At 37.3% G+C, this 17020-nt stretch overlaps 1 protein-coding gene across 1 annotated transcript in view; it reads left to right on the top strand.

Moving 5' to 3' along the window:
* STK3 (serine/threonine kinase 3) overlaps positions 1 to 17020 on the top strand; it is a 124929-nt gene that overhangs the window by 103680 nt on the left and 4229 nt on the right. The window lies entirely within an intron of this gene.

Genomic DNA, 17020 nt, shown 5'->3' with positions numbered 1-17020 from the left:
GTGGTAACTTACTTTGCAATATCTGCAGATTTCTTTTTCCATGGTTTTTTATATTCCATGAGTCCTCACATGCCTTTCAATTCATTGGACTGAGAATTTATTGATAAGCATTCACTTTGTGGTTGAAATATCTCCTAATGAAACTGAATGTTAATTAAGCTTTTATTTTAATTAGTTGTGTTGTTTTAATGATAATCAGAATAAATTGTTCAAAATAAAAATAGCAATTGCCTCGCAGAAACATTTTAATTAAAACATTTTTTGAAGCATTAGGATTGTTGTCACATTTTCATTTGTGCTATCAAAACAGTTGTGGACTCTGTTATTTGTATACTGCTTTTAAATTTATTGTGGTTTTGATAGAGCAGTGCTTTTGCACAGTGGTGAGAAGATGTGATAACAAGTTGCTGGAGGCTTTTCTGACAGAGAAGGTTTTGAATGCTTCCAAATTAAACCAGGTGCCCGAGCAGTTACTTGAGTAAGTCAGAACTTCAGTAGTAACACTGAAGCAACATAAAAGTTCAAATAGGTGACACCTGAATCTTTTTTTCCAAGGGTGGTATTTCTTCCTCTTCAAGGGTGTGAGGGCTTTTTGGAATAAAATTGATAAGTTAGGTTATGCTTTAAAATTCATTGTTGTTAACTTCAGCACTTGAGTGGTCCCCATCTACATCCACAATTGGGCTTAATTTCTAGTCTTCTCAAATTTATATAGACAATTAATTAATATGATACTAGACTCTTGTTCTATTGGAACAGGGAAGAATTATAAGTATAAAAGAAACTATTGCAATAAGTTACATTGTCATATAATGGTTTTCAAAAGCATTTATTGTGTGGCCTGATGATAATGATTGATGACTGTAACATAATATTTACTGTAGGCATTTGGCATTTAAAAATATAGTGAAATAAGAAGAAAGTTTACAGTTTCATTTTCTAAGTCTACAAGAAGTAACTGGTACAAAAGCTTTGCTTGCTGGTATTATATTTTCACTTGTTGGGTTTTCAGATGTGGTGCCATATTTTGGTATAGGTATTGGTATTGTTCTTTTGCTGTCAAATATACTGTGAATCCTAAAATGTGCTGAGGATACACCATCTCTGTGTTTCTTCTAAGGTGCTATGAATACCAGGAAGAGCAAAGTTCTGTGTTGGTTGACCCCAGCCCTGCAGAATCCCCGACTCTTGCATTTAAATTACTTGTTTACAGTTTTCCACACAGACTGAATTTGAGGAAACTACTAATCCTGTTCCAGGGCTTTGGGGCAAATACTTTATATGATTTAGAAGTTACTGTATAAAATCAATTTTATTCACTTTGTCATAAAAGCACAGTCATCTTTCATAGATTTTTGTGATCTCCCCCAAACCTATACTTATCCAAAATGGGATGCTTAGTCTTAGTATGTACTTTCTGCTAACATTTAATCATACTGGTGTTTCAAATTTTTAATTCACCCTGTACAAAGATTATTTTTGTGTTATCTAGCTGTATATTATTTTCATCTGTTTCTTGAGGAAATGAGACTTATATTACTATGCTGTTTATCCTGATAACTTTTGAGTCATATTATCCAAATTTGGCAAAGGGGCAGGTTTCAAGGGAAGTTAATTTGCTCCAAGTTTCAATACTACTATTACTACTACTACTACTACTACTAATTTGTCTCTTGAGAAGAGGGATCCACCTATGCTGGAGGATGGTTTGTAGCCTGAAGCCTGTAGTCAGCTGTTGTCTGCCATGCTGAGAGGTTGGTCGTGGCCTCAGTAGCTTGGATCCAGAGACAGATGGGTGGCTACCCAGCAGAGGGGAGCTGTGGAAAGATTGAGGCATGGCAGAAGGGGACATCGGCTCATTTCTGTTATTTCTATGTATCGGCCAAGCTGAATCAATTTGTCATGTTCAAAAAATGTCCAACACCCCCTTCCTTGTCCTTTTCTCCCAGCTCACTCTACAGATGCAGAATTGGTAGATTGTCACGTAAGGAAGCCTGAGGGTTTCACACACCAGGACTGGCCCTTTTCTTCCTCCTGTCATTAGATCAGATTTGGTGTAGAACAAGGTTTCTTCTTTAGTCTCTATTCTTCATGCTGCTCACAAGATTGTTGTCTTTCATTAAGATGCATCTCACCTGAACATTTTATGCAACAATCCCCTTTCTTATATAATGGTTTCCATATGTTTGCTATATCAAATCTAAATATACCATCTTTGAACTCCATTTTGGTGCCATCTGCTTTTTTGTCCTTTGAAACAAGAGAGATGTAATAAGAAAGTGGTTTTCCTTGATTATGCTCTCAATAATATAGGCAGTGGGTAACATCCAAAATAGAGTTTAACTGGAGAGAGGTTTGATTTTGGCTTTGTTAATTCTTCAGACAAAGTGCTGAAAATGTATTATTTCTTCTACTCTACACAGAACTTTGCATTTGACTGCTCTGTGTGTTGACTCTAGCTGTGATACAGAGATATCTGTGTAACATTTTTATTTTAGGAGAAATAAATGCGTTAAAGATGTTTTGCTCATAGGTAGGAACGTCATATTATCCAGCCTGTATGACTTCCATGTTAAACAAAATTCAGGCTACAGGATGTTTGCTCTGAAAGGTCGGTGGAAAGGTGAGGAGCAGAGATGAAATGATATCATCTTATGTTTACATTCATTACACAGTGCAATAGTGGGTTGACCTACAGGAAAATAGATCCTACATTTGAATTCCTTCATAACTTCCTAAGTCAATTGTTAGTTCCTTCTGCTGGAGGGAATTTTAGAAAACCATATAAAACTGGCAGCAGTTTAGCTATTACTGTATTCAGTTTTTGAGGGCTTTTGACTATTTATATTGTGCAACACTGCAGCAGTATTGTTGTAAGCAGAAGATTTTAAAAAACCCCAAGAAGTAAAACAAGTTTTTATCATAATCTGTGCTGAATTTTTATCTGCTTTAGTTTTCTTAGAGGTTTCAACTAATCTGCATGTAATATATGTTGGAGGATACTGGCACTGTGCCATACAACTACATTTTTCATTTTCCAACATTAACTGCCCTTTTCTGTTTCTCCACCTTTTCATAATTCTGTCCATAAGCTTTTCTGTGCCTAAAATTTTCCTTAAGGCTAGAACTGACACAACTTGTTCTATTCTTATCTGTTTCTATGGCATTTCATCCTTTATTGCTTGGTATTTTCTTACACAATTTTCTATGGTTGTTATGGCAACATTAAATAACAAATCTATTAATTTTCCAATTATATTGCTTTCAAAATGTTGTGTGATATTATATTGCTGAGAAAGAGGTCAAATATTTTCAGCATTATTAAGCAAATTAATGTGATTAATTAATTTGCCTTGTAGTTTTGCAATGTTGCTGCTTCTAGGCAACTTATTATGCACTGTGATTTTACTTAGGGAAGTATAAATAGAATACATTTGTTGATGTAGGAGAAACTGTTAAATTGCTGAAAATAGTCCTTTGCTATTATTATTCTAATGGCTAGGATCTGGTAATCGTGACTGGTATTCTAACAGAATCATCACCACACAGATTAGTAGGCATTTAGTTCATAATTACTAAGATTCCTTGTGCAATACAGACCATCAAATGACATGAATATGAACTCCCAGAATGGAAGATATTTGGAGATATTAATGTCAAAAATCAACAGAATAAGATACTTCTCTTAGACTGTATTTAAATCAATAAGAGATACTGATAGAAGAAAGAGGAATGTGGTTTAACATTGAAATGGGCAAGAATCTAAAACTTCTGCAAATGGATTATCAAGTCAGAATCAGTAATGAAAATGCAAACAAAGTAATTTATTTTACAAAATTAACTAATGGACCAGTTCCACAAATTTATTTTGTACGCAACATGGTAATGTTGCTACTTTAAAATGCCTCTGCCTATGTTTTGGCTTTTAAACTATTGTGAAGTCATTATTTGCATTTTGTGTCTTTTAATTGAATGTTTGATGAATTTGACATTCACTGCAACAATTTTTTTTTCAAATTTTCTCTAAAGTACTTCATTTTGCAGGACTGTGAATTCTCATCATTTTTACAGTATTTGTATTTTCAACTTTGTGCACATAGGCATATGTGTGAGATGAAATTAGGACTATTATAATGAAAACCCAACAAGACATTGCTTTCTTCATTTCTATAGCATTCTTAAATTACTAACATAATTTCTGTGGTGATAGGATGTTAGGACATCAAGACTTGGATTGCACTCTGATTTCAGACTGTAAGAATGCAAGTCTCAAAGTCATTAAGCAGAAAAAGTATAGTTTTTCTTCCATTAGACCTGAGCTGGCATTTTGTTTCTTCAAGGCAAAAATAATTGGTTAGTGGGTCCACTACTCAATATGTGGCATAGTTCAACAAGGCAGTTTGTATTCAAAACTGTGGCAGCTTTCCAGAAGATAGTGGCTTAATGCCAAAAGTGACTTCTCTGTCACCCAGAAAATCCTTTGAGTTACAAATAAAAACACTCTCTTTGGGTGACAACGGGAGATGATACTGGTACTGGAGATTCTTTAAATAATTACATTTTCAAGGTTTTTCAGATTTGCTGCTGTATGTTAATGCCAGATTTTAAACTGTCTGAGATAATGATGTTTTCTGCATGTAAGGAGATGCAGAAGTTATAAAGATACTCATGATTCCTCCCCTTCCCATTCCTGCATTCTTCTGCCAGGTGAATTTCTTTTTGCATCAATTCAGAATGTATTCTGTATACATGCATCTTTCTGAGAGTAGGGGGTTTCTGACAGTAAATCTTAGTGCTAATGTCCATGTAATATCAAGAAATAATCCATGTGCATTGTTAAATTAATATTTAAAATCCAGGAGAGATACGCAGTCTTTTGACACTAAACCTGTGTTCCCTGCATCTGTTTAAGCTCATGCATATCCATAAGATCTCTCAGTGATAAGGGAGTTCTCACCCTCCTTTTATTCTTACAAACTGAACAATGGCAATTCATAAGTGACCAGTCCTATAAATTTGTACTTTGTCTCTCTTCTTTGAATGCAGGGTACAATTCAAACTGAGGAATTGATGTTCTGTAAGCAGAAACCCCAGCGATGTACTCTAAATAAACCTCAGTGTTTGTATTTCCATCTTTACTTTGGAAAGGCACTGCTATGAAGATGGTCAAAGCTACTGAACTGCTTTTACAAGGCACTGCAAACTAAAATACTTTTTTGGGACATTTTAATAATAATTTTATTTAAAGCTGAGCCTATGAATTGTATAGCAGTTCTCTGCATTGAGCATGGATTTTGTCTGAGTACTAACACTTTGTTTGGAGGAATGCATTTGTACAGTTCACATTTTTCTTACGCTTTTTATGTGGTCTAGGGATGTGCTGGTGGGTGGCAGTTCACATTTCCTGCCCCTGGTAGTTAAGTTTGGAAATAATATAGGTGATGCCTTTGGTTCTACTTCAGTTTCCAAACCGTAAACACAAAATCAGTGCTAAACCCTGGATTGAATCCCCAACAGTTTTTCTGAGAGGGATCTAGACTAGAAGCTGCAGACACGAGAAGATTACCAATGTTCTGCACTTGAACATTACCAGTGTTCAAGTGCAGTGTGTGTAACCTTTTTGGTGTTGATATACTATGCAATGGATAAGATCTTACAGTTATTTTCTTTTTCTTTATGGATTTTTAAATCTAGAAAACTGAGCCCTTAATTGAACCCTAGATAAACATTCCAGAGATGGATTGGAAAACCAGCAGAGAGGCCAGAAAGATTCTACTGAGACATGGTTCACATCATGAGGGTTTGCAGAGCTCGTACCATTCCTGAGTTTGAGCTGTGTCATTGTCATCATTTACTCCAGAGGTACAGAAGGGGAATAGTGAACACTCTGAATGTGAATGGGGATTCATGAACAGCGTTGGCACAGGAGCTTGTGCAGTGTCTGTAAGAATTGAGTAGTGAGTCAAAACTCTATCTGCAGATTATGATCTGAAAAACCTAATTCAATAAACTAGTGTTGCTCTGTTCTCTGTGAGAAGGCAAATAGATAAATATTGAGGATGTTCCTAAGTGATAATTCTGTGAAGGTAAGAAAGAACTGTGCTAATAGTTGGCTTGATGGCACTAATGTTTGAGTCATAAACAAAATGTTTGATAATAAAATATTTCTTTGGCACATGATTTTGGCAGTTCTGGACTCAGTAAGTGAATATGCCACTGAGTCATTGTATCTTAATGAATAAGTGTAGTTTCTAAACTCATATAGATTGAGCATCACATTTCTTACAACGTAGATTGTGTTTTTTAGAGACTAGATTTAGATTATGGTTAAGTGTACTTTTCAGTGCTTAGATTACCTGGATTTCTTGTTTATTAAGATGAGTGGTCTATTCTTTTTAATTCAGTATTGCTCTTAGTTGTATGTTGGTTTGTGGAACTCTTGACTAATGTCTTTTGACATGACAGATTATCAGTGATTATCTTGTTCTGTATTTTCAGGCTATTTTTAGTACGTTATTTGCAGTACAGTGGTCTACTGCATGTTTGTAAAAGAAGAGATAACATATGTGTTAGTTAAAACTGCTAGCTGAGTGGTGTTAATCCCTTTCTGTATTTGTTCACTTATTTTAGATTTAATTTAGTCTGGATTATAAGCAAACCAGTAGATGTCCACTAGATTTAGCCCATCATACAGTAAGGTTTCATCATGTTCATTAAATATTATTTGATAGTGTTTATTTACCATGTGTTTTCTAAATGTGGGGCTGATGCATTTTGACAAAAGAAAAACTAAATTTGCAGCTGAAACTCTGTAGTGCCTGATTGGTATGATTTATAAATAGGATTTAAAGAGAAGGCAGCATTAGGTGTAATGAGATTTTTTAAAATCTGCTCAATTCTTGAGCACAATAAAAGAGTTTCCTCAACAATTTTTATGTATTTTCATAACATTAAAATTTCCCTTAGCAAATGAAATCTCCAGCCCCTGTGGCTAGTGAGCTGCTGAATGCCATGCAGGAGGAGAACAGTACCCTTCCCCTTCGAGGGATGCCATGGGCCAGGATGCTGCTATTGGACACCCAAATCCTTTAGGGAAACTGTGATCCACATCAAACTGAATAGTAGTCAGGCAGTTCTGGCAGAGGAGAAAGGATTCCCAGAAAATGTTTGAGGAAGGAATAAAGAAATTTTGAGGAACTGTGGACCGAGACACATTCTTTAAATGCCAACAGTGCTTCTCTTTGATCTTTAAAGTTGTACAAAAAAGAAGACTTGGTGCTGTCTGGCAAAGGTGCTACAGGCTGGGGGGTTGATTCTCCCCACACAGTTCACTGCAGTCAGTCCCTATGTGTAGCATCCATGGGCTGTGTGTTGGTGCTTAAGCAAGCTCATGTTTGCTTGGCTATCATCCTCCCCCAATCCTTCTCCCTACGTGGTAACCTGCAGGGCTTTCTGAGGCAGGTTCTCCTCCCTGCTATGATTAACAGCTCAGTTAAATCTTTCTGCTTAGCCCAGTCTTTGTTGAGTTGCTGTAAGTTCAGATTCCACAATTTCTGATGTTTTGCAGGCCCCTTTCAACTGATGTCTCAGTTTCCTTGGGAGTTGTTTGCTGTCTTTGTTATATTTTCTTCCTTCTCCCAGTGATTAATAAACCTGGCTTTTGTTGCTCATAAATTGCCCTGAGTTTTTGGACTGAAGGATTTTTTCTATCCATCTTATATCAGTAGTGATTGAAACCCATCATCTCTCGTACGTGACTTCCAGAAAGCTTTCTGCATGAAATAAACCCCAGCAAACAGTATGTCTATCATTTTTCCATATATTAAAGATAGTATCTTATTTTCCTAGGTCCTTTCTGAACTGGCTGTTTTAAACTAAACTGAATTTTCTTGCGTATAAAGAATATAACTAGAGTCAAGGTTTCCCAGCAAATAGGATACAAATTTGCATGTGCATTTTGGGTTTGGGGATTGTGTGTCTCTTCAAACTGATTCTTCCTGTTAGGAGTATTTAGTTTTGTTGGTTTAGTTTTCAGTATCAACCTTTTATTCTTCTCAGAAGATTGGGATTCACTTATATTATCCCTCAGTAGGACACTAAGGTTTGATATTTAAAATTCTTTTAGTCTCTTGCATTGCTCTTCAGGTTGAGTGCTTTTCTCAGTCTGAGGATTATTGCTATGCATGCTTTGTGTGTCAAAACTCACTATTAAATGAGTTTCCATTTTTCTTTGTATTTTAAAAATAATCTTAAATGGACTCTTTAATAACTTTAAAATGTATTGCATTCAATGAATTTTTAGCTTTTAATACAGCTTTTTTTAACCTTAGGGCGTCTACTTCAAGTTCTTATGTCTTTACTTTTCACTATATTTTTGCATTTACAAAATACTTCAGCAAAACAAAGAGCATCTTTCATTTTTAAATTTATCTTTATAATGTCATAATCAAATCGGGTTTTTTAAATGTTTCTCATCCCTAATAGCCTATATCTTTGTCCTTAATATAGCTTGCATTTATGTGTAGATTAGTAGTAGAATTTTGCAAAAATAAAATACTGTTATTTTTTTAATATTTTTTAAATGCTCTTTTCATGGAAGAATCAAATGTCAGGGAGGCAGTGGCTTAACTTGCAAAACCTTTTGGATATGGGGTAACATTTGGGTTTATGTAGCTGAATGACAGCTGCAGTAGCTGAAATGTGATGTGGTGAATTCAAGGACACTGTAAGATACCTGCTGATAGCTGAGCTCAGTATGAAGGATAATTCAGAAGCACTTGCCCTGAAGACCTATAGATTAATAAAGATAAAATGTTGACCTTTTAGGTACTACTTACTTGCTAAACTAAGAGCTTTAGCTAAATAATTCCCTTTTCTTTTAAACTTTTATATCTTTGCTTGGTAGGGTGTTTTGGAGATTATTTTGTTTGTTTTTTTCTTTCCATGCTTTTTTTTTTTTTCTCCAAAAGCAGAAGAGGCTGGGGGGAAATCCTGCATATTTTTAGATCAGGTGTAGTAGTTACTTTGCCATCAACACTGTGTGGATATATTTGCAATGAAGTTTAAACAGCATGGTGAGTATCCAGATGGAGTGTTTTCCCTAATCTTTAGCTTATTTACTCTCTTGTGAGCTTCTGTAAACATTTATGGTATTCTTCAACACAAACTGTACAATTAAGCTTGACATTCCTAGTACAGAAAATCACAGTATATAAAAAGCCACCAAGATTTTCTCTAAGGAATTTCAAACTGAATTTTTGCCTGTGATACTCTAAAAGCAACTTTTTAAATGTCTGTGATGGATGATGAGATTCTAAAGAGAAGGTGATAGCAAATTAAAGTGTCATGCTTCAATAGACCCTAGCATGTAGTATAACAATATACCCTGTGTAAATGACATAAGAAAGAGAGAATGGTAAGTTTTTGCCTTCTGTACACTTAAATTTATTTTTTTACACTTTTCTGTGATATACTAAGGATTTGATCTCAAAGGTACTAATTAATGGAAGTTTATGAGGTGCAATGTTTTTGAGATACATTGCTTCAGTTTATTTCCCAATGTTCAGATTCTTTCATGGAACTTTAGTTGTTTTAGTGAAAACTATATGCCTAATAGCTGCAAGAACACCAGATGCTATAGTAGGTAAAACCAATGTAAATTATATTTGAAATGCTTAGGATATGATAAGCATCAATGTACATTGCCTTACTGTGTTGTCAGGAACTGGGTAAAATTACAACTGGCAAAAGTTGACTTTATTGCTGATTTTACACTGCTGTTCATGATAAACTGTACTTTTCCTTAGATTTCAGTTCCAGCAATCAGGATTGTTTATTAAAGTTTTTGACTACTAGATTTTTTTTTCCCCTGAGCTTTTTAGCCTTTTTAATTGCAGGAATATTTAGATTTTAGCTGCTTCCTGATGACTTAGAAATGAAAAGGAAAATAAAAAGACACTTCCCTTCTCCTAGAAACATCTTATTTTAGCAATCTAATTTTAAGGGTAATTTAATGAAGGTTAATGACTAAACTCATTATTTTTTAATTTTAGTACTGGCAGTATTTAATGTGCTCAAAGGAGAGTCCTGGGCACTATTTTAGAAAAACATGCAAATGATAGTATGAATTAATGCTACAGAAAAGTATGTTTTGTTCTTAGTGGTGATTTATATTGAAATGCTACTTTGTATGAAGCTGAGAAAAGCCTCCTAGAGCTGAAAAATATTGATGGTACTAAGATTTAACTTTGTGTTGCTAAAATTACATTCAGCTTTAGTATTAGAGCAGAGAATTCTACTAGTGAAAATAGGGATTAGTCATGGAGAAGTAATATACAATTTTATCCCTATAAAAACATTTTAAAAATACATGAACTTGCCCATCTTTAATTTTCTCTTATATGCTTAGTTTACCCCCCAAGATGCTCAAGGTAACTGCAGTCCTGTGGCATGAACTTTGGCTTTTGACAGTTGTCAGTCCTTCTCTCCTATAAATTGTTACAGTTTTGTATTTTTATAACTTTGTGCACTGCAACAAGCATTCTTGCTCTTAGGACATCCTGAAATAAATGCCCCCATCCAGGTTTTTCTTGTGACAGATTTGCTCACTGCAGTGGCAGCAGGGGTGGGGATGGCAGCAAGTCAGAGCTCTGCTGTATGGCCAGGGGTGCCTGGGACAGCTCATCCTCACCTGACACTGCTTAGGCAGCAGGGGCAGCAGGATTTGCTGTGTAAAGCACTTGTGTTGCTACATGGGAACAGCTGAACAGACAACAGTAGCTGGGGAATATTTCCTTGCACACAAGCGTGTGACAACTTTTTACTAGTGGGATTCACAGATTTTTGGATTTGAATTCATAGTAGAGATAAGTTGGGCAGAAAGGCTCACCTTGTACCTTTTGGATTCTGAATTCTGACTCAAGTCTAACTTTTTATACCATTAAAAAAAAGCAGTTTGAAGCCATCAGTGGAGCTCATTCCACTAGAGAAAACTCTTCTCAGCAGAGGGAAGTGAACAGCTAAGAAAAGTTTCTGTTATCTGAGACCACTAACACACAAGACACGCAGTCCAAGATATGCACTGGTTAAGTCGTAGAAGGTGCTATGGGCACCCCTCTTTTGCAGTTGCCATTGATGCAATAATTTGTTGTTAGCCATTCTGTTGGTAATTCATACTGTAGGAATTGCTAGCAGATGGAAAAATAGATGACTCAGATATAGTATTAACAATCCATATTTTTTTAATCAAAGGCCCCTAATAGGCATGTTGCATGTAAGATTCATTTAAGCAGTTGCTAGGAAGAATTTGTTTTTGCAAGTAAACACAAAAAACTTGATGCAGATTACCTTTTGATTGAATATCTATTTTCTTAACAATTTAAACTCTGAAAATACATTTGCTTGTTTTTGTTGCACCAGCTTAATAGCAGTATTTCATAATTTACTTTGATAGACTGGAGGTTTGCAATGGCAACTCATGCATTATGGAATTAATAATGAAATCTATCATATTGAAAGCATAATTGGCATAGAGGTTTTATTTACCTCTCTTGCTGTCCAGAATGGATTAAGATTATAGTGTTCTACATCCATCACAGCTTTGGCTTCTGTCCCCCTGAAAAGTTTGGATGGCTACAAATATGAACTGGCCAAGTGTGGCTATTGAGTTCCAGACTCCCTCACCTAAATCCATGGACTGCGAACACCACTAAGTATCTTAGATATATGTCCCTCCTTCTGGCTCATGTGCTGGACACATGTGGAATCCAGTAGTCAGGATTTATATTGTACTCCTTGACTTCACGACTTCTTAGAGTCCATTTTTGATTGTACTTTATCTGCTTCCATCTGAGTTATTGCTCACAACTCAGGTCTGTAGACAGGAATGCACACCTATTTTCCAAGTGCCCCTTTTGGCTGGAATTTTAATCAGTATGGTTTGACAAGGATTGTAAACAAAAATGTAAGATTGTAAACAAAGATGTAAAAATATGTAAAATACAGTGTGTGTCCTCCTGCAGGCAGTAGTATTGACTGCAAATAAATATTCTTTGGTTTGCTGAAAATAGTGATGCAGATGAACCTGGTCCATATGGGATGCAAGAAGTTAAACCAAAAGACAAAAAAAAGTAAACTTGTTGCATTTCCATTGCAGAGGTTTTGTTCTGGGTGGTGAGTGTATCAGTATGTGAGGGAAGAGTTCCTTGTGTGGCACTGTTTGAGGACATGTAAAAAAACCAATCACCTGAAACCTTTAATGACCAGAGTAAGAATGTTTTTGGCATAGGTGTATTGGGTTTGTGAGGTTAGGTTTTGGTAGTGGGCTGGCTTCTGTGAGAAACTGCCAGAAGCTTCATGTCCAACAGAGCCAGTGCCAGGCAGCTCTGGGCTTGCTGCTGGCCAAGGCCAAGCAGGAATGGTGGTAACACCTCTGTGATAATATATTTAAGAAGAAAAAAAAGGTATTGCCTGAATTGGGGCCAGAGAAGAGCAGAGTGAGACTGTGTGGGAGCAACAACTGCAGACAGCAAAGTCAGGGGAGAAGAAGTGAGGGAGGATGTTCCAGCTCCAGGCTGGTTCCTCTGCAGCCTCTGGTGAGGCAATTGTGCCCCTACAGTTCATGGAGGTAAATGGGGATGCAGAGATCCACTTGCAGTTTGTGAAGACCCACAGTGGAGCAGGTGAATGCTGGAATGAGATCTGTGGGAGGCCCACGCTGGAGCCTCCTGCTGGTGACCTGCAGACCTGGGGAGAGAGCAGCCCATGCCAGAGCAGGTTTCTGGGTAGGACTTGTGATCCTGTGTGTGACCCATGCTGGAGCAGCCTGTCCTGGAGGCCTACACCTTGTGGAAGAGCAACCCACATTGCAGCATTTTGTGCAGGCTGATGCCCATGGGTTGGACTCACATTGGGGAGGCTTATGAAGGATTGTCTCCCATAGGAGGGACCCCACACTGGAGCAGCAGCAGAAACAGCATGAGATGAACGGATCAAAACCTCCATTCCCTGTCTCCCTCTGCTGGTGGGGGAAGGAAGTGTAGCTGCCAAGGAGGGAGGGATGGAGAGAAGGTGTTTTTAAAATTCATTCTCGTTATAAGTAAATTTAATTAGTATCCCCAATTGAGTTCTGTTTGGCCCATGATAGAAGTTAGTGAATGATCTCTCCATTATATCAGCTCGTGAATCTTTGTTGTATTTTCTCTCTCCTGTTCGATTGCAGGAGTGATAGAGCAGCTTTGGTGGGTGCCTGGTAGCCAGACAGAGTCAAGCCACTACAATAGGAAATATTCTGATGACATGCTAATTTGCACTGTATTCAACAAACCTTGCGTGATCATGCTGGATTATTTTAAACCCCTGGGCTGATTAGCAGTGGCTCCTGCCACCTTCACACAAGGGCAGTGTGCCTGTCTGCAGCACTTTTAGTTTTGACCTGTGCTCTGATGGCAACTGGAACACTTCCTGCCTGGAGCTGCCTCAGCTTTTGGATGTTTTTACTGCATCCCAGCGTAATGAGGATAGTCACATTAAAAAAAGCTTGCTAACAATTCCTTATCTGTTCTGCTCCTTTTTAACATGTGACCTTTCCTGGAAAACCCTCTAACCTATTACAAATAAGTTGAAAAATGAGCAAGGAGGAGTTAAATGATTGGTATCCCATTTGCTAGAAGTTTGAGATAAAGTGTACCAAGCTTCCAGACTTACTGGTCTCTCCAGTGTGTAGCTGAGTTGCCTTTTCCAAAGATTTTAATTGAAAATTGTAGTTCAGTTAGAAGGTTAGTTATGGTTTTATTCTGTTTTGGTGCTGCTGAAAGATATTTCTGCCACTGGAAACTTGGGTTGATGGAACTCCTTTCTGAAAGGTTGCCTTCCATCAGTATTTCCCCCTGGATTAGGGAGAGGAGAAGGTGGAGGCAGGAGCTGCTGGCACTCAGCTTGCAGCACTGGGAGCTTGTTCCATAAGGATGATTGTTGTCTGATCTCTTCATAGGCTTGATTTCCCTTTCTGTAGCAAAGCAGAGAATTTTCAATGAGACTTCTTTGCATGCGACTGTGTCAGAATACCTCAGCTTCGAGGAGAAATTATTTAATGTCATCTGGCTGTGGTGGTGGTTTGACTTCCTTGTTTGATTTGATTCCCTTATGTAGCTCTCTTTAATGATTAGGTTGACAAATACATCTTTAAGGAGGAAAGTTTTATCTTTGTGCACCTAATCTTTCTTCTGGAAAACTGGGTATGCATACTCACTCTAAAAGGCTGTATCTGTGTGTGGAGTTTTGAGTTGGAGTTTGGACTGTTGCTTTCCCAAATCCATGTGATTACCTGGTGAAATAAAGGACCCAGTGAAAGTAAGATCCCGGTGCTACCAGAAACTCCATTAAGACCTCTGTCTTGGAAGTGGCCTATCCTGACACTAATTACTGTTGTGTGTGTTTGATCTCTGAATGGATGTGATTCAGTCCATTATGTAGAGAGTTGGAAATGGAATTATCTACTGTTGTCACACAAATACTATCCTGATTACAATTGTAATTGTAACAATTTAATTGTCACAGTTAACAGCTTTTTAAAAGCTACTGAAATATAATTTAAAGCCTGTCTGAATTCCTGTAGCCTATGCTACTGAATGCTCCCCTTTCCCTTTCCATTAATCCCAGTAGCCCCAGTAGTTACTGCTACAAGCTACTTGGTGAATTATTTATGGCAGTTTAAATTGCAAACTGTTTGTAAGTGGAAGTAAATGAATGCTGAGCTCTATTGCTTTAAGAATTCAAACCAAAATATTTATTCATGCAGGGCAATAAATTACATAGAAGTAATGAAATACCTTGTTTGAGTTATTTCTACACATCTTATTTGATATATTTTCTGTTGCATTCAGTGTTTGGATTATTGGCTTTTAGGGTTTGTGAAGTAATACCTATAGCACAGCCAGAAGTCAAAGAAATATATTTTTTAATTTGCCAAGGAGACGTATATGTGCACAGACACACATGCACATTTCCCAGATTCAGCTGTGGCTGTTTAAGTGGTTTTCTCATCTGATGTCAGATAGGTGAGACCTTCCTAACTCTTCTGTTTTCTGCCACTCCCTTCCTTTAAATGTCCTGAGCATCAGCTGTTCATATAGATGAGTATTGTGGCTGTCTGGATCTCCTGGGTGACATGCCTGAGATAATGCTGGAAGATTCTTGGTCTCTGGCTTAAAAAATTCATTTTCTTTATATTTTAATATTCATCCCAGCTGTCTGTGATCTTTAAAAAGTAGTTAATTCTCTTTTCTGGCTCTGTTTCTTGATTGAAATTTAAATAAAAACCTCACCCACCACATTCTTCTCTGCTAATTTATGAAAAAATGTTTTTCAAGGCAGAATAATTATGTGATTACATCAACTGGAGTCTATTGTGTGCAGTTTAAGCCTGATGTCTGTTGTGGTGACTGAGTGGCTGTCCAGAGTGGCCAAGAATGAGTAGGGACTTCATCATGGGCAGTTCTCACAAAACATGCACACACAAGATTATTCAGTGTCTACCTTAGACATTTGCTGGTGTGTGGAGCCCCAAATGCTTTATTCCTGTCACACGTGCTAAATGCATTATTCCTGTCACACGTGGGTTTATTGCTCCTCTCGTCTGTGCTGTGTTGGGATCAGTTGAACAGTGGAGTCAGCACTGTCATCTCTTCCTATCATACTTAAAATCTCTGACATTAATACTCCTCTAAGAGAATATCTTCACTGAAAAGTGTGTCATGTGCCAGTTACATATACCAATGGGCTAAAAAATATGTAGAATAGTGCAGGCTTTTTTTTTTTTTTTCCTGAAAATAATAAAAAGGTCATTTTCTGCACAAGTCTTCATGACTGAGGAATTTCTTTCCCCCATCCTTTTTTCTGTATGATAAATGAGAGGAGTGCAGTAAAATGGATGATATTTGATGCCTTGGGAGGCAACTCCTTCATAAGGAGAAATCTTTAGGAGAGAGCAAGGGACGGCAAACCACGAGTCACAAGGAGGGCAGCAAAGATGATGAAGGGTCTGAGGTCACTTGGTCTGTTCAGCCTGGAGGACACTGTGGGGAGGAGACACATTGCCATCTACAACTTCCTCAGCAGGGGAAGAGAAGGAGCAAGCACTGATCTCTTCTTTGTTGTACCCAGTGCCAGGACCTGAGGGAAGTTGTGTCAGGGGAGGTTTAGGTTGGATATTTCAAAAGGGTTTTTCACCTAGAGAGTGATTTGGCACTGGAACAGGCTCCCCAGAGAAGTGATCACAGCATTAAGCCTGAAAGAGTTCAAGAACCATTTGAACAATCTTCCCAGGACATGATGGGTCTCTTGTGGCTGTACTCTGCAGGGCCAGCAGTTGGACATTGATGATTCTTCCAACTTGCCATATTTTGTGATTCTTAACACCAACATTGCTGAGCACATCTGAAGTCTCACACAGATCTTGAGATCTTTGGTCTTCAAAGATATTTTGACATCTGGGGTTTAATTCTCTTCTTCATTAGGAATTGTATGGTTGAAATGATGTTGAATGAAAATGTGCATATTTCCATATGCTCTGTTATGCATTTCTGATAGGCCCTCTCTCTTCATTATGACTATAAATTATTTGTTTGCTATGTGCAATGTAGTCTTTTAGTAGAAGTCACAGTGCTGGGGTTTGGACTGTATGTAGCAGTGTGTGTTGCTAATTTATATGCCTCAATTGCTGACAAAAATAAAGATCAAAAGTAGCAGTTAATTCCTCAGGGAAAATAGATCAGATTGTGTTGATGGAAGCCTGCCCTAGATTAGTGAATGAAGTATTGACTCATTAGTAGTTGATTCCGAAAAGTTATTTTTTTTTTTTTTACCCATGAGTTAGGTAGTGTGGTTGTTTGCAATGTCAGAGTATTTGCAAACAGAATAAAGATTATCCATTTCCTAAGAGTAAATTATATGTCCTATTTGAAATTTGTTGACTGTTTTTCACACTGGTGAGGAATAATGGCACATTGGTAATTCTGACAAG

The sequence above is a fragment of the Erithacus rubecula genome (assembly GCF_903797595.1).
Source record: "Erithacus rubecula genome assembly, chromosome: 3".
Taxonomy (NCBI): Eukaryota; Metazoa; Chordata; class Aves; order Passeriformes; family Muscicapidae; genus Erithacus; species Erithacus rubecula.
The sequence above is the reverse complement of the archived record's forward strand: the minus strand, read 5'-3'. Positions and strand labels throughout refer to the sequence as shown.